Here is a 25,804-nt window from a genome sequence, read left to right on the forward strand (position 1 = left end):
CCTCCAACTCATCATCTTCTGCCTACACAATTCCAGCAATTCCAGAACCCACCTTTTCACAACAGAGGGAGGGGCAAAGGAAGAGGCAGAAGAAGAGGAAACTACAAGAAGGTACAGTGGCAAGATCAGGAACCGATGACACTACGGAGCCAAGCGAGAGGCCAGAGACCCTAGTGGTGAACCTGTCCTCCAGACCACTTACAGAAGAAGAGACCATGCTACTTGAAAAGGGTTTAGGATTTGTTCCCACACCGAAAGAGGACTCTTTCAAGTTACATCAAGAACTTCACCAGTTCTTCCGCAAAGTTAGACTTAAGGCTTTCTTCCAAGGGAAACCTGATAATCCTCCTACGGAGACGGGTCTGAAAAAACCGTCAAAATTCACTCCGACCGTGGCTATGACACCCCACGAGGTCCTTACTTACGAACAAGCGGTCTTGAAAGACATAGGGACTCTTGACAGGAGGCAACCATACGACAATTTGTCAAAGGAGGAGAGACACATCCTACGTACCATTACAGATGATCGGGAGATAATACTGAAACCAGCAGACAAGGGAGGTGCCATCGTCATCCAGGATCAAGATTCCTATGACAGAGAATGCACGCGACAACTGAACAACACTACCTACTATGAAGTGATTACAGAAGACCCCACCCAACGTCTGTCCACGAGGATTAAGAGTATGGTCAACGAGGCGTCCATTGAAGGCTGGATTTCACAACAAGAAGCCAACTTCCTAACGACAGATGAACCACGGACCCCATACTTTTACACTCTCCCCAAGATCCACAAAGGGGTCACCCCCCCTCCCGGCAGACCGATTGTCTCTGGCATTAACTCTGTGTTGGAGCCACTGAGCAAATTTTGTGATTTTTACCTACGCCCTTTGGTGAGTCAGACGCCCACTTACCTGAGAGACACCACAGAAGTCCTAAATCTCATTGATCAATTCCCCGACGCCAACAGTATAGACTTTTTGGTGACCATGGACGTTGAAGCCCTGTATACGAATATCCCGCAGGATGCCACATTGGAAGTCCTAGAAGACACTCTCCGGAAAATCACACCATGGCCCTACATGACACCGATCTCCTTCATTTGCGACTGTGCTTCCCTGGCTCTCAAAGAAAACTTCTTTGCCTTTAAAAACCACCTCTACCATCAGATACAAGGCACGAGCATGGGAAGCACATTCGCGCCGAGTCTGGCCTGCCTTTACATGGCTCATTTTGAAGAGGGACACATTTTGGGAGACAACAACCCATATAAAGAGCACATTCTGCTATGGCGTCGTTATATAGACGATGTAATCGTATTCTGGCAAGGTACCGAAGACCAATGTACGGAATTCTGCAACTGGGTTAACACCCTGAATCCGTACTTGAAATTTACCAGCACCAGGTCACGTCAATCCATTCCATTTCTGGACCTTCTCATTTCCTTGGACAATGGGTGTCTACATACCACCAATTATAAAAAACCCACGGATAGGAATAATCTCCTTATCTATGATAGTCACCACCCCAGAGCACTTAGAAACAACCTACCGGTTGGCCAATTTCTACGCCTCCGAAGAAACTGTGACACCATAAAAGAATTTGAAGCACAGTCAGATCTCCTCAGAGACAATCTGGAGAAACGGCACTATCCGAAGGGCATCATTCGTCAGGCACACAAGAGGGCAAAGAACAGCACTAGGGCTGCACTGCTCGAAACCAAAGACAAACCAGTACTAGACACAATGACCTGTGTCACTACATTCACCCCGAACTCGAATAATGTGCAAAGAGCAATCAGAAAACATTGGTCCATACTAAATTCCGGTTCATTTGAACCAGGACCACCACCCCTGTTCGCTTTTAAACGCACAATGAATCTGAAAGACCACCTAGTACACACCAGGCCCAAACCCCCAACCACACAACAAACGACACTTTGGTCTCTACCACCTGTAGTAGGCCACTACCCTTGCGGCTCCTGCTCGAGCTGTGCAGAGACCACGGTTTCCAAAGAAATCGACCTGGGCCTCAACACACCGTGGCGCCAATTAAGACACACCAACTGCAACACTACCAATTGTGTCTATACCATTATATGCCCATGCAACAAGAGATATGTAGGAATGACTACTAGAGCAGTTAAGGTCCGCATAGGGGAACATAAGAGCACCATCAGACGAGGTAAAACCAATACTAAACTTTTGACACACTTTTCAGAGGAAGGGCACGCCGCTAACAGTTTGAGATGGACCGTCATCGATTCCAATCCACATTGGACTAAACAGTCCCTGTTCAGACAAGAACAAAGATGGGTCCATAGACTGAAAAGCGATACAATAGGTCTGAACGACGAAATTCCATGGGTGGAGCTGACATAAGAACCACATATCCACCCTTACTACGTGATCAGACTATTGTTATTTTGCTCTGCCTCAACAATACTATCAGAATAGCTTCGATATGTTTATCAGCGAAAACAGTAGCCACTCTGTACCAGTCTGATTACAGGCATAGAAACAGACCCCCCATTCATCCAACATTACGTGTGGTATATTTGCACTAATCTTTAGTGAATGGAAAACCAGATCAGTTTTGAGAACTTCAATCTACTCAGGGGATGCTACTGTCACGAGTTTTCCCATAATAAAAAAACCGCCACATCCCCATTAGTTACGATCAATGGTTTTTACATTCAAGTAACTTTATTGACACAACATTATATATACGAACAACTTCCTCATCAATGCGGGGGGTGACCTAAACATGATATATTGGCAACAGATCCCCGAAAAATGAAGCTACGCCTCCTTCATGCAGGGCACACCTTAACAAACATAAACTGCATTCTGTACAACGATCCCTTTTATTACATCATACATACTTTTATCTATTGCCAGAATTATCATGACAATTATTCATGAAACAACTAGACTGGCGATCGTTTTCCAGACGCTACCGCGTCTGTAACAACGTCCTACTTGTTACCGTAGTAACCAAGTCATGCAATGTAGTGACGTCTTCGGTCTGCGCCCACCAACACGTCCCCAATCAGAGTAGTGCAGCGGAAAGACGCTACCGCGTCTGTAACAACGTCCTACTTGTTACCGTAGTAACCAATTCACGCAACGCAGTGACGTCATCTGTCTGCGCCCACCGACACGTCCCCAATCAGAATAGTGCAGCGGAAAGATCGGATATAAGCGGTAATTGTTCGCTCCTTGACTATCCGTTCCAGCGATAGATGGAGAGGGGGTAGGTTACCACGTCCCGGGCGAAGGAGCACGAGTGAGTATTTCCCCACGAAAGAGGTGAGCCGAGCCGCACAACTTTAGAGTCTGATTTATTTCCAGATTCTCAAAAAACCTCTCTCTGTCTCCCCGTCCTTCAGTTTCTCCTTAGTGCCAACTCCACTACGCTGATGGGGCCCTTATCCCTACAACTTTAGGGTAGGCCTTAATGACTAATCTAGTCGCCGATCCTTGATCCTCACCTTAGTTTCACGGATAACGTTAGGTGTGTTATTGATACACACGAACACACCACGGTACAGATTTTGCTCGTTATCGTTAAACAGCCACGATATAGCTAGCTACAGTTCTCACGGGGCAAGTTTCACTGCCTCACACGAATAGCTGGCCAAGTGAATACACACGGATGCAATGATATTCTCACTGCACAGAAACGGATTCAAGATATTTTGGGATCATAGTCATCACGACCGTTTGATACGCATGTTATGTTTACTTTAGAAGCATGGCGTGCAGTGTTATTATCTTATGTCGCTTGTTTGACATTCGTGAGATAAATGTACCAGTATTCACCTTGATGTTATTTGTCTCTGCATATTTTTCTTCCCTGTCCCTGTGTTTGTCTCTCCCCCCCCCTTTTTTTTTTCCCTACCAATCCAGGTTGGGTTGAGGTTTCCAGAAAAGACAGGTAAACCTCTCAGCGCAAAGACGCTGGACTAACCTTACTATTGAGGTTCAACAGGTCTACAGTATCACACCTCACTGAAACCTGTCATTCTATTTCACTCACAAACACTTTCACTCACTATTTAATTATTTTTTATAGGTCCTGACGAAGCGCATCTGGGATCCCTTAAGGACCCATTCGTAAGCGCGAAACATGTTGACCATTCACCAGTAGGCTCCCCACTCACATTCCTGAGAGCAGCAGTTACTTTCCAGGATCTGCCCTCTTTTAATATTTTTTTCATTAAGAGTAGCTCCAGGATAACCATTTTTAATCATTTGCCAGGTAGGGCAGTGAATAAAGGTCTGAAACTCTACCCAGCAATTTTTAAACCGCACCACCCACTTGTTTTCCATTAGGCCCACACACACCCATGCACAACTGCGGCGTCTCCAATCAAAAGATCTCCGCCAAAGAGCCCTCTTGCGGGGCCCGTGGGGGACTGCAGCGCCACCCCCACGAGGAGCAACGCCCTATGATGAAGCAAGACACCCGAAAGGGTGTGTGAGGGCACTATATACAAAAGGAGAAATTCCCCACACCACTTTGAGAGAACAAACACAACCATAATTCCTCAGGAACAGTTACCCTCTCGTAATATACTAGTTATTCTGAGGGAGCACGGGTACTGGACCTATTTGCTAACTACGCTCCCGGTCCCCCCCTCTTTTGTGATATGGTAAAGTGAGCTGCCTGTCTCCTGCCGTCTCGCTCCGATGCTGGTGCTCAACTGCGCTCTCTTTTCTCCGCTCTGACAGCAGGGCTGTAGTGGCGGCAGCTGGGAGGTAGGTAAAGCACCGTTATGCTACTGCTGCCTTAGGGACAGGAGGAGCCCGTTATTTCTGTGGCTCCGACGTGGAGTGGGAAAGCGCGTTGGTGCTGCTGAAGCCGCTGCTATAGAGGGAGGCTGGCTGGCGCTGATGGGGAGCGGAGCTCGGTGCGCGTCACCGCAGCTCGGAGCTTTGTGCACCACAGGCTCTCCCTCCCCGGGATCCGCCTCCACAAACGGGAAGCCCTGTGTGCGGAGGACAGGTGCCAACTCGGAGGACATCGAGCGCAGCCCACCACCTCGCTGAGGTTGAACCCAACCTCTTCCACTTCTCACCCGGGTCGGCTGGCCTCCCCGGAGGATGCTGCAGCTGCGTCCCAAAGGTGCGAGGGGGGCAGCGATGGCTTCTCATCTCCTGCTCAGGGGCCTGCAGCAGGAAGCACCACTCGGACTGGATTCCTTACAGGTGAGAGATGTGCGTCGTCCCTTCCCCGTACTGGCCCAGTCTCTGCATCTCCACATTCCCCTTTATGGATCCGCTATACTCATCCATCACCCCATTTCCCTCACGTTCGCCACGAAGGCACGGACGCAGACTAGGTCACTGGAGTAAGGGACACTGAAACATGGGCCCCAATACTAATATGGGAATAGTGACTCTGGAATACTGACAGAGGGCACAGAGGCTAATGCTGGAACACTGGCACGGGGAAGTTTAATTTGGACACTGACACAGGATGGTAGAACACAAAAATACTGACACTGAGATAATGACAATAAGACATAGTACCAGAAGGATAAGAAGATAGAAGAACACTGAAACAGGGACACAGACTAGGTGGACGCAAGACCAGTGTACTAAGAGGTGGTTACTGTAAATATGTATTGTTTATTTATTTTTTTTACAGATTTTTATATAGAGCGAACTTGACCCGAATCAGGTATCAGAGAGCTTTACATAGCACCAGTTGCATTGCATGAGGACACAGTCATTTTTTTGTTAGGCATGGGGCGATTAGGTGATTTGCCCAGAATCACAGAATGTTCAGCATCATCACCGAGACTCGAACCAAGTTCCCCAGATTCGAGGGCGACCGCCCTAGCCGTTAGGCCAACTCCTCTCCCCAATTAATTAAAATCATTACAATCACATACATAAGAGCGAATCATTTAAAACAGCTTAAATACAAAGCCCATATAAACCACATTACTATAAACAGATTTGAAGTGCAAAATGCATGTCTTTAGAGTTCCAACCCAACAATTAAGTCGGACAAATTTAATCACAAAAGTGCAAATGCATATTGAACAAATAAACTAGACCTTACTTAGCAGCAGAATTAAAATCAGTAACTTTAGAAATTGTACAAATACGCTGCAGGTCATATAACTGAATGATTTCATAAGTCCAAAGTTCCAAGTCCACTAAATTATAACCAGACGTTAGTTGGCAGCAAAAACATGTGCAACGCATGCACAAAACATGTGCAAATGTGCTGAGGTATATAATATTTAGTGATTTTCCCATTTCAACCCAAAAACACAAACATATCACTAAAAATGCAGTGACTTAATAGATCTGTACAATAATTAATTAAGCTAGCCGGCTATTAACGAGTAAACAAAAAAGTCCTCAGTTAGGAAGCAAGTTAAATTATAAAGCAAAACACTTACTGCTGTGACTCTGAAACAGACAGATTTTTCTCAGCCAACAACGTGACAAACCGGCAGATGAATGGAATAGAAGTGCCAGATCAACATAAAATCACAGCTTGATTGAACGTTTTTAACCTGCTTCTAAGAAACAGGGTCTCAGCAAAATTCGACTGTAGTTTATTACATTTTAACATATACACACTATATGCTTTTACTGTTTGGCTAACCATAGCAGAGTCCTCTCCTTAGATGGAGAAACACCAGGTATTAGCCTCAAGGATAAATCTCGCATGCATGGAGAAAAATGAGAGATAAGGTAAGGCTGGATACCCAGGGCTTCACAAGAGTTGAGAATTGACCAGCCATGCTTTTTAGGTTGAGCATTGGAAACCTCTTGTGTATATATTTTAGTACATACTTATATACATATGTACTTTGTGGTCTCTAGAGATCAGCCCTAGGACTTGTCTGCTTCCGCTTAGAGACTTTTTTTCCTGTTCAACTGCCTCTATTTAACTGTCTTAGTAGAAAACGGCCAGTAGAGGTCAGTAAAATACCGGAATTGCTTTCTGCTGAGTGACTTTTTATTTTTATTTTTATTTCAACTTCCTCTATTTAACTTTCTAGATAGAAAACGATCAGCAGAGGTCAGTAAAATACCAGAATCACTTTAGCATTCTCTAGATTCCAGTCTATAGAAATTGTCTTCCACGAGCACCCCAGACAATAATATTTTTTATTCAAATTTTGTAATTCCAGTGATGTCACCAAAGAAAGCCCTGATTTCATATTAAAAACAGAGCTTTGGACTATACCATTTCTCGCTGAAAGGCAATATTTCTCTCCATGTGTTCCCATACCTGGCGTGTTACGCAGTTAGGTGCTTGCTTTTTCTCCATGTTAAAGAACAGTAGATGTTTATGCACCCAGGCTAATGTGCTGCATAGCTAAATACTTATAAAGTCCTAAAGGCGAGACCGATTCCATTTCAAATGCTTGTTTAATTCATTCCACTTTCTCACGTTGCCGGCCCTGGAGTCTGCCGTGGAAGTTCACGCGCAGGTGCCCAGCAACACAACAAGCTACTCGAGTTTTTGTTCCTTCAATTGCATTGGCATGTGGGTTTTAGCCCTGGATGAGACTCGAACAAACCGGAGTGATGATGGGCCTTAAGGTAAGGCTTTTGTGTTGGGCACCGCTTAAAATGAAAGTAGCACGCTCTGTTGGTTGCTGTTCTGAATGCAAAGCACACAACGTGCAAGTGCAAGTGCCCCTAGGTCCAGGTCGAAATCAGCACATTTGACGGAGGCAGGCACGGATCCCACATCTGGCTCAGTCACAGTTGCTGGATATGGGCAGCGGACGGACCCCCCTTATTTCTAGTCCTGGACAGAATTCCAATATTTCTTGTCTCTCTTGTGAAGGGGACTTATGAGGTTTTTTTTGCCACTTTTGGCTTTGCAGGGACACTGAAAAATAGGAATTTCGCCTATTTCGGGTTCCTGCGAAATATTTATTTTATACTGCTGATCGTAAGTCATGAATGTCTTCGTTATCGACGTGTTCAGTAAAATAAAAATAAATATTGATGGTCATTACCTCGCTGTGGCCATAGATGGCGGCAGCACACACTAGATCTATTTGATCTCGTACAGAAAACATTTGCACCGATATGTTTTATTCAAATCAATAGAGGCTCTGCAGTAAAGTTCTTTTGGACAAAAAAACATGGTGCTACAATCCCGGAAAAATGTCCCCTTAAAATGTTGTCTTTGTTATTTTGAAATAGAAGGGGTGATGAAAGCAAGGCAACTAATGTTCGCGCCCTCCTCCAAAGGAAGTATTTAATGTGCTCCGCTCGTAGAGTGTATGTCATATGCAGATGTAATACATATGCATGCATTTATGTGGCACGCGGGCCACAGCGCACCTCACGTCCTTTGCATGCACGCCGCGTCCTAGCAGCTGCATTCCCAAATTCCTCCCTTCATTTTCCCGCCAGCTCCCAGTTGCAACGGGCGACAGACCCCGTCAATTAGAGAAACAGCTCTGTGGTTAACAATGCTACAGCATAATTCTGAAAACACGTTCTCCGGGGACAGCCCGGCGCGAGTTATTAATCATAACTTCAGACGACTATAGATTCCTAATACAAATGTTTGCTCTTTTGTCAGAACAACTTGCCTGCTCGGTGCCAAAGACTTGACAGGCTTTAAGAGCAAACACATTAAGTATTAATCAGGCGGAATACGCAGTTACGGAACAGCATACTAATAGGAGACAACATTTCTGCCTAAAAGCACGGGGACGCCAGTGACAGAGCGCCCTGAAAACATCGCTAGGAGCACTGCGATCTGTGTTTTTTATTAGGGTGACTAGAACACACCAGCAGATAAGCACGAATGAAATCGATCCCAATTCAGTATTTTCCAAATCAACATAAGAGGTGCCTGCAACAAAGCGGAGAATATGTTACGGAACAGGCTGAGAAGCCCCTTTGCCTGGCGCGTGCCGGGTCGGTTTAATTGTTTCACTTCAAGAGCAAAGCTCTGTTCAGAGTATTTGGCCCAGGATGACTTTGAGGTCTAAAGTCCTTCAAGACAAGGTCTAATATATTGCGCTTTCCCCCACCTCCCACCTTCTCTCTCTCTCTCTCTCTCTCTCTCTCTCTCTCTATATATATATATATATATATATATATGCAACAGGGGTGGTGTAGTGGGCAAAAGAACGATGGATTTAACCCAGATCTCTTGACTGGGGGAGAATGTATGCATTGTCAGCATTCCGTCCATCATTTGTTTGTTGTAACGCTTTTCGCCCTAAGTGGGATGGGTATTCCCAGACGTGGGACCCGTGCTCACTACGCCACTGGAGTCAAGCTATCCTGGCTGATGACGGCTGATAGCCAGAAACCGGTCCTAGGATGCTTGATTCCGGTCCAGGGAAGACATGGCTTGGCAGTTCGGGCTGGACTGTTCCCATGAGGCACAGGGTCAAGACTGATTTGCATATGGCCATGTCTAAACTGGGGTGGTGTAGTGGGCAAAAGAACGATGGATTTAACCCAGATCTCTTGACTGGGGGAGAATGTATGCATTGTCAGCATTCCGTCCATCATTTGTTTGTTGTAACGCTTTTCGCCCTAAGTGGGATGGGTATTCCCAGACGTGGGACCCGTGCTCACTACGCCACTGGAGTCAAGCTATCCTGGCTGATGACGGCTGATAGCCAGAAACCGGTCCTAGGATGCTTGATTCCGGTCCAGGGAAGACATGGCTTGGCAGTTCGGGCTGGACTGTTCCCATGAGGCACAGGGTCAAGACTGATTTGCATATGGCCATGTCTAAACTGGGGTGGTGTAGTGGGCAAAAGAACGATGGATTTAACCCAGATCTCTTGATTGGGGGAGAATGCATGCATTGTCAGCATTCCGTCCATCATTTGTTTGTTGTAACGCTTTTCGCCCTAAGTGGGATGGGTATTCCCAGACGTGGGACCCGTGCTCACTACGCCACTGGAGTCAAGCTATCCTGGCTGATGACGGCTGATAGCCAGAAACCGGTCCTAGGATGCTTGATTCCGGTCCAGGGAAGACATGGCTTGGCAGTTCGGGCTGGACTGTTCCCATGAGGCACAGGGTCAAGACTGATTTGCATATGGCCATGTCTAAACTGGGGTGGTGTAGTGGGCAAAAGAACGATGGATTTAACCCAGATCTCTTGACTGGGGGAGAATGTATGCATTGTCAGCATTCCGTCCATCATTTGTTTGTTGTAACGCTTTTCGCCCTAAGTGGGATGGGTATTCCCAGACGTGGGACCCGTGCTCACTACGCCACTGGAGTCAAGCTATCCTGGCTGATGACAGCTGATAGCCAGAAACCGGTCCTAGGATGCTTGATTCCGGTCCAGGGAAGACATGGCTTGGCAGTTCGGGCTGGACTGTTCCCATGAGGCACAGGGTCAAGACTGATTTGCATATGGCCATGTCTAAACTGGGGTGGTGTAGTGGGCAAAAGAACGATGGATTTAACCCAGATCTCTTGACTGGGGGAGAATGTATGCATTGTCAGCATTCCGTCCATCGTTTGTTGTAACGCTTTTCGCCCTAAGTGGGATGGGTATTCCCAGACGTGGGACCTGTGCTCACTACGCCACTGGAGTCAAGCTATCCTGGCTGATAACGGCTGATAGCCAGAAACCGGTCCTAGGATGCTTGATTCCGGTCCAGGGAAGACATGGCTTGGCAGTTCGGGCTGGACTGTTCCCATGAGGCACAGGGTCAAGACTGATTTGCATATGGCCATGTCTAAACTGGGGTGGTGTAGTGGGCAAAAGAAAGATGGATTTAACCCAGATCTCTTGACTGGGGGAGAATGTATGCATTGTCAGCATTCCGTCCATCATTTGTTTGTTGTAACGCTTTTCGCCCTAAGTGGGATGGGTATTCCCAGACGTGGGACCCGTGCTCACTACGCCACTGGCGTCAAGCTATCCTGGCTGATGACGGCTGATAGCCAGAAACCGGTCCTAGGATGCTTGATTCCGGTCCAGGGAAGACATGGCTTGGCAGTTCGGGCTGGACTGTTCCCATGAGGCACAGGGTCAAGACTGATTTGCATATGGCCATGTCTAAACTGGGGTGGTGTAGTGGGCAAAAGAACGATGGATTTAACCCAGATCTCTTGACTGGGGGAGAATGTATGCATTGTCAGCATTCCGTCCATCATTTGTTTGTTGTAACGCTTTTCGCCCTAAGTGGGATGGGTATTCCCAGACGTGGGACCCGTGCTCACTACGCCACTGGAGTCAAGCTATCCTGGCTGATGACGGCTGATAGCCAGAAACCGGTCCTAGGATGCTTGATTCCGGTCCAGGGAAGACATGGCTTGGCAGTTCGGGCTGGACTGGTCCCATGAGGCACAGGGTCAAGACTGATTTGCATATGGCCATGTCTAAACTGGGGTGGTGTAGTGGGCAAAAGAACGATGGATTTAACCCAGATCTCTTGACTGGGGGAGAATGTATGCATTGTCAGCATTCCGTCCATCATTTGTTTGTTGTAACGCTTTTCGCCCTAAGTGGGATGGGTATTCCCAGACGTGGGACCCGTGCTCACTACGCCACTGGAGTCAAGCTATCCTGGCTGATGACGGCTGATAGCCAGAAACCGGTCCTAGGATGCTTGATTCCGGTCCAGGGAAGACATGGCTTGGCAGTTCGGGCTGGACTGTTCCCATGAGGCACAGGGTCAAGACTGATTTGCATATGGCCATGTCTAAACTGGGGTGGTGTAGTGGGCAAAAGAACGATGGATTTAACCCAGATCTCTTGACTGGGGGAGAATGTATGCATTGTCAGCATTCCGTCCATCATTTGTTTGTTGTAACGCTTTTCGCCCTAAGTGGGATGGGTATTCCCAGACGTGGGACCCGTAAGGTGCCACCATACATATCTATATTCACTGAAAAAACCATAGGTTTCACACATGTTATAGTTAGCGGAAATTTTACTGATAAAAACCAATGAAATTGCCCCGTTATAGTTAGTGCTGGCAACTATAACTCACGCGACCTCAATCTTCTGCTGATGACATATGTGTCTTTATAAAAAAAAATATTTGTAATATATGTATAGCTAAAAATGTATGGAAGAAGACATGGGCAAATAAGTGTCTAAATACAGTATTAGCATCAGCAGAGGATTGCGGTCGCGTGAGTTATAGTTGCCAGCACTAACTATAACGGGGCAATTTCATTGGTTTTTTATCAGTAAAATTTCCGCTAACTATAACATGTGTGAAACCTATGGTTTTTTCAGTGATATATATATATATATATATATATATATATATATATATATATATATATATATATATATATATATATATTCATTGAAAAAACCATAGGTTTCACACATGTTATAGTTAGCGGAAATTTTACTGATAAAAAACCAGTGAAATTCCCCCGTTATAGTTAGTGCAGGCAACTATAACTCACGCGACCGCAATCCTCTGCTGATGCTAATACTGTATTTAGACACTTATATGCCCATGTCTTCTTCCATACATTTTTAGCTATACATATATTACAAATATTTTTTTTTCATAAAGACACATATGTCATCAGCAGAAGATTGCGGTCGCGTGAGTTATAGTTGCCTGCACTAACTATAACGGGGGAATTTCACTGGTTTTTTATCAGTAAAATTTCCGCTAACTATAACATGTGTGAAACCTATGGTTTTTTCAGTGAATTTGCAAGGTTTTTTAAATGCTAATTCCTAACTATAACGTGTGTGAAACCTATGGTTTTTTCAGTGAATTTGTACGTTTTTTTAAATGCTAAGTTACTTTACGCCATTCGAGGCGTGCGCGCCCACTTAACGCAGTTCGTTCCATGCACGGTTTTTATCAACTTTAATAAGCCCTGTACATTTGGTGGCCTTCGGCCACCAAAAGCACAGGGGGTGGGGTCAATGTGGATAGTGTTTTTTTTATTTCAATTTTATAATTTCATGTTGCCAAAATTTAGTTTTTTTTACCTATTAATAAGCCCTGTACATTTGGTGGCCTTCGGCCACCAAAAGCACAGGGGGTGGGGTAAGTGTGGATAGTGTTTTTTTTATTTTTATTTTTTTACCGTACGCTTACGGTAAGCGTACGGTAAGCGTACCCCGCGAAATTGCCGAAAAAAAAATAAAACCGTTTTTGCTCTTGGGGGATGTTTGTGGACTCTATCAACATGACTATGTGGGAGGGAGTTGTCAAAACAGCCCCGTAACATGTTTTTGGCCATCATGTTTGATAAACAACACTCAGTGCGAGAGACAAAATGGCGGCCGCCGCTTCCTGGTTTCGGCCGATTCGAATGTTTACTAAGATCTAAGAGCCAATCAGAATCGCGCTCGCGCACGCCACCGTACGCTTACCGTAAGCGTACGGTAAGCGTACCGTAAGCGGGCTCAGATATATATATTGATTTAAAGGCTATTTTCTCAGAATCTACTGAACAGATTTACACCAAACCTACAAAAGGCACTTCCTTGACCTAGGGACTACCTCTCTGCCAAATTTTGAGTAATTCTGTTCAGCCGTTCGGGCTGTAGCTCGTTCTAAAGGTCCTATGGAAAAATGCATGGGAAAAACGCGTTTTGGGACCCCCCTTTTATCTCAGCCCCCGCTTGACGGATCCCCCCGAGACTTTCAGGGTAGGAGCGGAGCGTAGCGCCCCACCTATTTTGAGAAATTCGCGAGGATTCGTCGACCGGCGCCAAAGTTATTCAAAATAGAATGTTGAGGTTTTCCTATGGAAACGTGGTCCTAACTATAACTACCTACTGGCGACCGCCAGTAGGTAATATATATATATATATTCACTGAAAAAACCATAGGTTTCAGGGGTGTTATAGTTAGCTGGACTTTTCACTTGTACAAAACCATTGAAATTCCCCCGTTATAGTTAGTTCAGCTAACTATAACTCGCGCGCCCGCAATGCACTGCTGATGACGTCACATATTACATCACTCATGACATGGTCAGTGACATCACTCATGACATCACTGATGACATCTCAAATGACATCACTGATGACATCACTGATGACATCATCCTTGTGATAGAGTGGCAGGCCTCCTCTCACCCTAATATAACCTTTGATACACACATTCAAAAATAGAGACTAAAATTTTCAAAACAATGGACATACCAATACCAGTTACAACAACCTCTTCAGTAATTCTAAGATCCACATACACATCCACTCATTCACCAACAGTCCTATACAGTCACTCATACATGTACTCACTCATCATATGTACTCATACACCTATACATCCTGTTACACAATGCCACTCATCCATAGAGTTACTCACACACATAGTCACTCATGCTAATAAAGAATCAAACATACATTTACTTGCATATACAGTTATACACACACCACCATACTTACTTCTACGGAAACTTACACATACTTAGTCTTTTAAACAATCACTTATAGAAACACATACTTATTCATACAGGAACTCTTTCAATCTCTCACTCTCACATATACTCACATATATACACCAATAGTCACATATACTAGTTTAAAACATATGTAGTTACTCATAAAGACACTATTGAGACAGTCATTCACTCACTAACACACCCATACACACACTCATCCACCCATACAGTCCTGCACACATGCTGTGTTCAACACATACAAACAGTGAGTCACTCATTCATGCACCTATGCACTACGTAATACCCCCCACCGAACCATGCAGACACTCAGACTGATACTCAAAAAACCAACTAATAACCTATATAGACACCCATGTAGCTACTCACCAACCCATGCAGCCACTTATACACAAAGTGAGAGACTGATACAGATATTTACATATTTAAACATTACTCACTAAGCCATGTATTCACTATGATACACTTAATCAGTCAGTTACACAATCAATTTTTCAAAAACAAATCATCCATTTAGACACTTATATACCCATTTATTCTTCCATCGACCTTGAGATATACATATATAAAACATATTTAATTTTCAGAAAAACACACATTCACTGGATGATGTCATCAGTGATGTCATCAGTGATGTCATTTGAGATGTCATCAGTGATGTCATGAGTGATGTCACTGACCATGTCATGAGTGATGTAATATGTGACGTCATCAGCAGTGCATTGCGGGCGCGCGAGTTATAGTTAGCTGAACTAACTATAACGGGGGAATTTCAATGGTTTTGTACAAGTGAAAAGTCCAGCTAACTATAACACCCCTGAAACCTATGGTTTTTTCAGTGAATTTCTGAGGTTTTTTAAATGCTAATTCCTAACTATAACGTGCCTGAAACCTATGGTTTTTTCTGTGAATTTCAAAGGTTTTTTAAATGCTAATTTCTAACTATGCCTACAGAGATAGGACATGTGAAGAAAGAAGAAAAAATGCACAGAAAGAAACAAAAGAAGTGCAGAAAGAAGCAACAGAAGTCCTCAAATACGAAGATAAGTGCAGGAAGAAGGATAACGTGCAGAAAGAACAAAAAGAAGAGCAGAAAGAAGCCTTGTTGCAAAATCATCCTGTACCCTCAACTTTTTCAGACGGATACTGGTGGTAACTGAGTCTGACTAACCAGTCCTAGAGCCAGTGCTATGTTAAAAGACACTTAGAATACAGTGAAAACACCTACATACACTAGGGAACATTATGCGTTGGGGTCCCCCTGTGATTAGCATGACCTCCTCTGTAAGCCCCTAGTGTATAATAGGGCATGGGGATTAAAACTACCTCTTAAAACAGGCCACAGGGCGTTTTTGCACACGTTAACTCAGGCCCCGTCCCCTCCCTTCACCACTGTGTAAACACGCCCTGTGTCCATTTTTAGTTGGGAGATTAAGTTCATTTGAATCCTGAGGGTCCCTAGGGTCCAACTAGCCCACTAGGTACCTCCAGTAAGTGCCACAGAGCTGCGTTGCAGAGAGGTGTAAAAAGTGGCACGGCCTGGACCACCTCTCTGCAATGCAGCTCAGTGGCGCTTACTGGAAGCACTTGGTGGGCTAGTTAGCACCCAGGGGCCCTCAGTATTGAAGGGAAATTATATCCCCAATTTAAAACGTGCCATAGTGCGTGTTTGCACACGTCACCTCAGGCCCCGTCCCCTCCCTTCACCACTGTGTAAACGCGCCCTGTGGCTGTTCTAAGTTGAGAGATTAAGTCCCCCTGAATCCTAAGGGTCCCTAGGGTCAAACTAGACCACTAGGTTCCTCCAGTAAACGCCACAGAGCTGCGTTGCAGAGAGGTGTAAAAAGGGGCTTGACCTCAGAACACCTGGCTGCAGCGCAGCTCCCTGGCGCATACTGGAGATGCCTGTTGGGGGCGCGTTTGCAGAGTGCTGCACGGAGGGGGCATGGCCTCCGGCACGATGCCAGTCTTTTATTTATTTTAGTTTTTTAAGAAGGGGGGCTGTTTGGTTCCCCTTCTTATTCTAATTTATTGGCCCTGATGACCCCATCCCCCAGGGCCAGTCTCCTAATTATATTTTTTTGACCCCAATCCCCAGGGCCGGCCACTGTTTTTTATTATTTTTAAAAAATATATATTTATAGACACACCTAGGACATGCTGGACAAACCGTACGTACCTATTACCATGACGATTTGCGTGATATTCATTAAAAGGCGACTATGCATGCAATGAATCCACGTGGAATGTATTTACACCACTAGTGAAGCTCTGACATGTCTGATGCCCTACCGTGCCTAATCCTGGTAGACACCCTTGTCGTTTATTTATACAAACATGGGTAGCTATTGACGGGCACATTTAATACACATACACACCAAGCCATTCAAAGGGGATTCGACAAAAATTCGACCAAAACTATGCAAGAAACCCCCCTCACGGTTAATAAAACACACATCCACTGCCGGATGTGTAATACTTTTTATTTTACTCTCTGGAAAGGGGACGAACATCACTTGAGAGTCACAGCGTGCTCCTGACAGAGCCCAATGCTGTGTTACACCCACCATTGCCTGCCGAGTGCCACACACCTCTGTGTTGTATTCCACTAGCTAGTGCATATGCTATGACACTCTCTAGCCCATGTGCACTGTAACACCACCCCGTGAATATGTCATGCCACACTTGTCTTCGCACGGGTTATATTGCCCCATCTAACGTGCCTTTCTCGATGCCTATGTTATAACGCACAGTGCTATGCCATACATATTACAATCTGGGATCCATATCTTTGTCACAGTGCATATACAACGTTACACTCCCCAGCACATATTTTATATTACAACTTTAGAGACTAGTTAGGTTACACAACACTGCCCTGTGCATATTACACTCCAAGGCGCATATCGCATAGCACGCGCTAGTGCCTGTGCTATCTCGCGCTCTCCAATGAATCTGTCATTGCGCACAATGTATTGCATATTATATTTCACGCCCGGTTCATCTTATATCACACTTTTTGGTGCATAGTTTATACCATACACTATATCTAGTTTTCATTTTCAATCGTGCTCTCAGGACTATGTTCTATATAACACTGTGTTCACCTACCCTTTTCACGGGCATTACATTTTGCGATAGGGGGTGGAGGGTCAGGGGGTGTTTCTGCCAAGTGAGCCCGGAGTCACAGTCACAAACGTCCTCTTCTTCCTGAATAAAAGTGAGATTATGCTGCATACTTGTTCATATTTTAAGTAGTTCGCACAGACACAATGTTTTAAAAACAATAAAGTTCCTAATACCCGCCTTCTCTGAACAGTTAGCTTGCTGCCCCATCCCCTTCCTCCCTATCCTCTGTTGTGTGAATCCATGGACTAGCCTCCTCCCTCCTGCCATGCATGGTCTGATGTGCTGCCACTGCCCTCAATTTAGTATGATGTACCAGTCCACTCCTCCTGCCCTCCATTGCCCAATTCTATGCCCCATCATTGACCTCCTGCTTAAACTCTGTGCTTAGCTTGCTGCCCCTATTCTCCTTCCCCCTGCCCTCCGATGTCTTTGTGCATGCCCCTGCTCCGTCCTTTTTGCCCACCATGTCCCATGGACCTGCCACTCCTATCTACTCTGAGTGTTCTGTTGAGCTGCCACTCCCCTCCCACCTGCCTAGCATTGTCAGATGACTGTAACCTGTCCCTGCCACCTCCACCCTGCCTGTCCACATGCCATGCCCCTATCCTCTTCCTCCTGTCCTACATGGTCCATTGTACTGCCACACCCTTCTGCCCTCCCTGGTCTGTTGTGCTGCAACTGCTCCTCCTGCCTGCCCCGTGTGGTCTGTTGTGAGGTCCCTTCCCCTGAACTTTCTTGTCTGTGCACAGGTCCTGACCCTCCCTTCTATCCTCCATCGTCCTTTGTGCATGCCCCTCCACCCTCCTTCTTGCCCATCATAGCCATTGTGCTGCCACTAACCCTCCCACTTGCCATGCATGGTCTTCTGTGCTGCCATGGCCCCTCCCACCTTCCCTGTGTGGTCAGTTAGCTGCCCCTGACCCCCTCCCACCTTCCCTCCATGGTCTGTGTGTATGCCATCACAGTCTCACTGTTGCTCTTCATGGTGTGTCTTGCTTCTAGTGCCCATCCTGCCTGACCTCCATGGCTATCTTGCTGCTCCTGCCCTGCCCCCTTGCCCCCAGCCCTACTCCCTCCCTCCTGGCTTGTCTGTTCCATTGTAATGCCCCTGATCCGTCCCTCCTGCCCTTTATGGTCTGTTATGCTGCAGCTTTCTCTCCTGTCTGTCTATTATGGTCAGCTAGCTACCATTGCCTCTTGCCCCTCTGTTCTCTGTTGTCCATGTGCATGGTCCTGTCCCCTTCCTCTTGCTTTCTATGGATTGTTGTGCTGCACTCCCGTCCTGCATGCCCTGTGTGGTGTATTGTGCTGCTGCAAACCCTGATGCCTGCCCTGCAGGGTCAGTTTGGTGCACCTCTCCATGTCCCTCCTGTCCTCTGTTATCCAAGTCCATGTCCCTATCCCATTTCCTTCCATGATCCAATGTACCATACTTGCGAACATTTTGAACTTGGTAAGAGGGAGATTTTGAAAAAAACTGGGGTATTGATTTTCCCCTTTGAGTTACATTGAAAAAGAGGATATTGTAGACAGGAGACAGATCAAATAAAGCCCATTTGAGCTTAAAAACATTGGACGTTTCCTGGCTGAATCGGGTCTGTTGGCATGTATGGTTGTACTACCATTGCCTCTTCCTTCTGCCCACAATGGTCTATTACATTGCCACAGCCTTGAAGGAGGGTAGATTTTGTATCACAGGGGGCCCCTGACCCGTTCTGTCCACACCTGAAGTATGAGACCCTTGTCCTTGCCCTGCCAGCTGCATTTGTAGGCCGTATTAAATTGACCAGCGGGTCCTGTGTTGCTATATAATTATCCTGAGACATCCTTACCAGTCAGCCAGCATAAAACCCCTGTGTAGGCCCTTCTGTTCAATATGTAGGCCTCTTTGTTAAATTGACCATAGCTCTGCAATTTTAGTGTATAGCAGTCTGAAGGCAGGTCTGTGAGGCCTTCTGATCCAAACTAGTAGCCCTCACCCTACCCGAGTGCTCCGTGCTCGGTATCAAAGTTCAACATCCCCCTGAAGCTGTCGACATACAGTAGGCTGCATCCTGGACTGGTACTTGCTTCCTGGGCAGGTTTCCCGCTTTTAAGGAAGTGGCAACCGCAGAGCGTCAAGTTAGGAGAACTGAGGAGATTTTATACATGAATATATTGAATTCCCGTACAATACCCATTATTTTCTGCTTGCTCTATGGAACTTACGATAAGCGATTGGCCTGAGAGACTGACCTTTTCACCCAGTCCATTGTCAGCATTAAGTGGGTAAATGACGAAATGTCTGGTAAAATCTGCAGACGAAGCTTTTGGGTAGCATACGTAGGTAGATGTAGCGTGCAAAGGAGCCCACAAAATGATATAAAAAGGGAGCACCCACAGATATCGACGGACTACCTCGCCGTCTGTATGTAGGTTAACAGGCAGTGCAGGTTTTCCCCAAGAGCTGGGAGCTCTTGTCTTCCTTTGCTTAAAATGTCTTGCTCTGCTTTGCTTGAAGTATCTTATTCTATTTTACCTATATGAAATGTCATGTTATGTTTAACCATTGTTCTCTTTACTTTTGCATTTAAAAGATTTTGTATTGTAATTGCTGGAATGCTTGCTCTAAGAGTAAACGTGAGTGTTCCTAGGTAACATTTTCCTTGGTGTAACTTGTTTCTCATGATGCATTTATAGATGTGTTTTCTCTCTCTCTCTGTCAGTACATTAATTGAGATACAGAGAATATTATGACAGCTGTATGATTATCTGGATTCTGTATTTTGTACTTTATGTCTCTATTCTGCGGTTTCTTTGAAGTTGCATCTTCTCATTAAACTGCCATTGTATTCTGCCTCCAATTCCATGTCTCATATGTCTGTTTTCTTCATTTTTGGAGCAAGCGTTCCTAGGCACCCCGGCTCAAATTAAGGTGCCCCTTTTGTCCCTGACTCACTCTCCTGCTCAGTTCTGTGGTGGCTCCCGGGGATCTGGGGACCGCCCCTAGGTTCCTTGACCCGTAATAGATCTTCCCTCCAACAGCCTCTCTTGCAAGTCCTGTATTGTTGGTTTGTTGCCCCTGCCCCCCTTTCCACTGCCCTCCATAGTCTGTTGTGCTTCCACGGCCCTTCCTGCCTGCTCAGTGTGGTTAAATTGTTGCCTTTGCACCCTCCTACCTGCCTTCAATTTTCAGAGTCCGTGCCCCTGGCCTCTGCCTCTCAACAGTATCCTAATGAACAACTAGATTGCTAACATTCTATATTTATTACAAAAGTGTGGAACGCCTGACATCATCTTGATGTAATCAAAACTGTAATACCTAGAGCATTTCCTTTAGAAATTACATATATGAGAGGGTCTTATTGGCATCAAAATTATGGTTAGTGCTCTAAAAGACTAAAATAAGGACATATTTTCTGAGTTTTCAAATAGCGACAAAGCACTTTTAAATTATTTGTTATCTTTATGTTTTTTTATCCAGTTGACCACTTGATTAAATGTTGCACTTAGGGGAGAGGATGTGGTATTACTTCCAGAACTGCAGACTTTGCAACTGGGGAACCAGGTTGAAGTTTCTGCTTCAGCTCGACATTCTGTGATTCTGGTCAAATCACTTAGTCTCCCCATGTCTACAACCAAAATGAATTTGTTCTTGTGTGATGTAACCAATGCTCATGTAAAGCACTCCAATACCTGACAAGTCTGCACTATATAACACTGCAAAAACACAAAATAATAAGTGTTTTGCACACTTCTGTCATTGGGCTATATTTGGGCTACATCTGGGTGATTTTGGGCTACATTTGGGCTCTTTTGTCTCCGGTGGCCATCTTGGGAGATTTATTTGTTATGAAGTTTCCTAATTTCCTCATGTACTGCAGTCTCCTCAGTAGGAAATGCTTTCAGTTTTTTACTTTGATTCCATCATGAAGGTATTCAGATATGTCACACATTTGCCATAAATTCTGAATGTTAGCACTCTAGTTGCTCATTAGATCACTGTAGTAAAACTACTGCACCATGGAAGTCTGCTCCTGGTATTAAAAGTGCATGTTTCAGTCTGCATGTCAGAATTTTTTAATGAAATAGAAGAGGATTTGAGAAGTCACTCAAAATGTGCCCTCATTTTCTTTCTTCAGCATTAATCATAATTTCTATGGCAAAATGAACCTCCTCATTGTGTTCCTTTTTAAATTAAATGTTTTAAGTGTTACCAGTTTATTCCAATCAAGATGGCTTCAGGTGTGCCATACTTTTGTCATAATGAAGACAGTAAGCGCTCTAGTTGTTTTTAAGAACATTCTGGGACATTCTGTCATTGGGCTATACTTGGGCTACATCTGGGTGATATTTGGGCTACATTTGGGCTCTTTTGTCTCTGGTGGCCATCTTGGGAGACTTATTTGTTATGAAGTTTCCTAATTTCCTCATTTACTGCAGTCTCCTCAGTAGGAAATACTTTCAGTTTTTTACTTTGATTCCATCAAGAAGGCATTCAGATGTGTCACACATTTGCCATAAATTCAGAATGTTAGCACTCTTTTTGCTCATTAGATCACTGTAGTAAAGCTACTGCTCACCAGGGAAAACTGCTGCTGGTATTGAAAGTGCATGTTTCAGTCTGCATGTCAGAATTTTTTAATGAAATAGAAGAGGATTTGAGAAGTCACTCAAAATGTGCCCTAATTTTTCTTTCTGCAGCACTAATCATACTTTTTATGGAAAAATGAACCCCCTCATTTTGTTCCTTTTTAAATTAAATGTTTTAAGAGTTACCACTTTAATCCAAGCAAGATGGCTTCAGGTGTGCCATACGTTTATCATAAGTAGGACTGTTAGCGCTCTAGTAGTTCTTTGGAACACTCTGGGAAGCTGCAGTAGAACACAAAGGAATCAACTGACAGTCTCTGCCCTTGTTGGATGTACATGTTTTACTGAGAATGTCAGACTTCATTCTCACATGACTGAGAAAGATAATGTGAATTTACAGAAAATAAGCTCTCAGTTTAGCCTATAGATCACCTTCCAAACCTCTGTGGTAAAAGCATGAGAAAATATTTTTCTCTCAATCATGATATCCCAGCAGAAGGCTTTTTCACATGGTGAAATCACCTTAGAACATACCACAATTCCTAAAATGAGTATGGTACCATCAACAAATGATTTATAATGTAACTAAAGTCTTAAAACCTTCTATTAACTGCAATGCTTTTTAATGAGGTGCTATCATGTATATTGGTCCCATGATGGCTGCCAACACTTCTTGGATGAAGTGCTGACAGCCAATCAGATCTCAGGATGAGATGTGTGGTTAGGCTCCGCCCACATATATATATGCTTTTAAATGCTATTTTCTCAGGAAATACTGAACAGATTTACACCAGACCTGCAAAAGGCACTTCCTTGACCTTATGGCTACCTCTCTGCCAAATTTCAAGTAATTCTGTTCAGCCGTTCGGGCTGTAGCTGTGTCTAAAGGTCCTATGGAAAAATGCATGGGGAAAACGCGTTTTGGGACCCCCCTTTTTTCTCGGCCCCTGCTTGACGAATCCCCCCGAGACTTTCAGGGTAGGAGCGGAGCGTAGCGCCCCACCTATTTTGAAAATTTCGCGAGGATTCGTCGACCGGCGCCAAAGTTATTCCAAATAGAATGTTGCGGATTTCCTATGGAAACAGGGTCCTAACTATAACTACCTACTGGCGACCGCCAGTAGGTAATATATATATGCAAATTAGAAATAGGGATCTCTGGGTAGGTGCTACGAAAAATCTAGGAACTACCTGGCATTCCCTATTTCTCATTTACATAACACACACACACACGCACACGCACACGCACGCACGCACGCACACACACACAGATATTTATTTTGCAGACTGGTACAGAGTTACCACAGGAAATTGATCTTTTGATTTTCTAATAACTTTGGGGTCTTTCGACGGATCTTCGTGAAACCTTATTAAAAAAAACTCTTCTTTCACCTTCCTTCTTTAAAAGTTCTTGGGTGACTCGTCAGGTGGGGGCCGATGAAAAATGGGGGTCCCAAAACGTAATTTCTCCATTACCTTTTCAATAGCAAAATTGAACAGTGAAACCCTGAAAATGGCTGAACTGTATTGCACCACATTTGACAGAAATCTAGATCTTTGTACAGGAGGCGTGCCTTTTCTGATTTGGTGTAAATCTGTTCAGAGGTTTTTGAGAAATTAAGGTTAAAAATGTTGCATATCTGGATGGTTGGGTTCCCAAGAGGCCCACAAGAGTTCCACGGCACCCTGAAATAAAAAAAATAAAGCAATCTGATTGGTCGAGTAGGCTATGGTTGGCTGGCTGCAACATGGAGAGAAATGTTGCAGCCGCCATTTGAGGACACTAAGACTTGTTACCCATATCCTGAAAAGTAAAAAGTATAAGGGGTAAGGTAGGGGTAAGGTAGGGGTACCCTGACTCAATGAACCATGTAGGGGGTTCCCAGAGGGCCCAAATAAATACATTTTTTGGGGGGGTTTGAGGGAGCCAGTGGGGTGTCTTAGACTCTTGCAGACGTCCCACGGGAGGGGGGGACCTCGCTGGCTCCTGGGGACACTCGCAGAATTAAAATTGTATTTTTTTTTTAAATGGCATGGGCCTGAGTGTCTGCAGTGGCCATGCAGCCTTCAGCTGAAACATGCGGCTGGCCATGCAGCCTTCATCTGTACACAGTGAGGCACTGGCTGCCTGCCATGTGCGGGGGTGCTTACCCATGGGGGTTGGATGCAAGGCCCTGAGGCCAACCTCATAACCCACGTGGCCAAAGCACGTGTGAGACCGGGGGTTGGCTGCCCCCACGAGTTGGACACACGGTCTAGCCCTACATCAAATCCCCATTCCTTCGGCTGTTACATTATTGATAAAATCACTGCAACATCCGAAATTACATCATTAGTGACAACACTGTTTATGGTGGGGGTGGTTTTTGGAGTTTAAAACATTATGTTGTTGCTGAAATGTTCACCTAACTAAACTGCCACTTTAACCTTTGTTTTTTCCATAGAGTTTGTAAGGTTTTTAGCTCCAAAAATTATTTTATTACCGCACATAAAACCTCCGCAGTGCGTGGCCAGGCCTGCCGCCAACCCCCCTGCCATGCACGGCCTTTGGCTATGTGCGGACTTGGGTTGGCCGCAAGGCTTGGCTGCAGTCAAGCAGACCCGATCCCCTGGAGCAGATTTGTCAAAAAAACAGGAGTAGGGCATGCAGCCACCTCCCTGAGCCTTTGCAGGCTCAGGTGACTACATCACTGGGGCCTTTTTATATTAATTAAGGGGAGGGGCATGCAGCCCCCCTGCTGAACTGCTCTGGGGACCCCATCCCCCAGGTGCCCCTGTGTGGGTGCCACCGTGCCCACCTTGGGCACCCACCAAACAGTATGTTGAGGGCCACGGTGGGAGCCTCAGGGCCTCCGAGGTCTCGTCGGCTCCCCGCATGCACCCATCCTGGGTGTGCAGGAGCCGGCATTGTTCTTGCCTGGCGAGAGCAGCTGTTTGTGCTTGCTCCTGCTGGGCAAGAGCAATCTGAGTTTCCCTGCCTGTAAGAGCATGGCCAGGGAAACAAAAGTCTGCTCCCACCCAGGTGGAGCATTTAAAAATCTACCGTCATGTGGGAGCACCCTTGCTTTCCCTTGCCACACTTCTGTGGGCAGGGACACTACTGTGTCCCGGAGGTGGGGTCCGGGTCACAGTGTATGAGCCGGGCCCAAGGGATGGAGTCCATGGGGCCTTTTTAAGGCTCAGTGAGGGGGTCACATGCCCCCTCCCCTATACTTACATGTCAGGCCCGGGGGAGGAGTTCCCCTGGCCCATTGGTGGCTTGGACAGGCAGGCGCGTCCCCTGCTCTTTTTTTCAAGTCGTGTCCCCATCCCCTATTTTAAAAATTCGGTCCCAGGGAATGGGGTCCAGGGGCCTTGATGAGACTCGGGGAGGCAGACAGTTAATCATTCCCTCTTTTGATTTTCAAAGCGGCCCCTGGCAGCCATTTCATTATACAAAAAAATATTTTGGCCTCATGGGGGTTCCTTTTGGACCCACCCACAAAGACTAGGGTGGCCAGGTATCCCTAAACTGCCCCCTTATATTTTGTTTTTCAATTATACTCGGGACATGGGACTAAGTGCCAATCAAAGTGCCCGCTCCCATGAGAATGTGACTTCTGTTAGAGTGAACTGGCCCAAGAGAAAAAAAGCCCCCTGGGCCAATCAGAACACAACATTTTTTTAAAGTGGATTCGAGGGATTCTCTCGGGGGTCAGCCGAACCCAACAACCCAGATATAAAATTACTTT

Source organism: Triturus cristatus, chromosome 9 (genome assembly GCF_964204655.1).
Source record: "Triturus cristatus chromosome 9, aTriCri1.1, whole genome shotgun sequence".
Classification (NCBI taxonomy): Eukaryota; Metazoa; Chordata; class Amphibia; order Caudata; family Salamandridae; genus Triturus; species Triturus cristatus.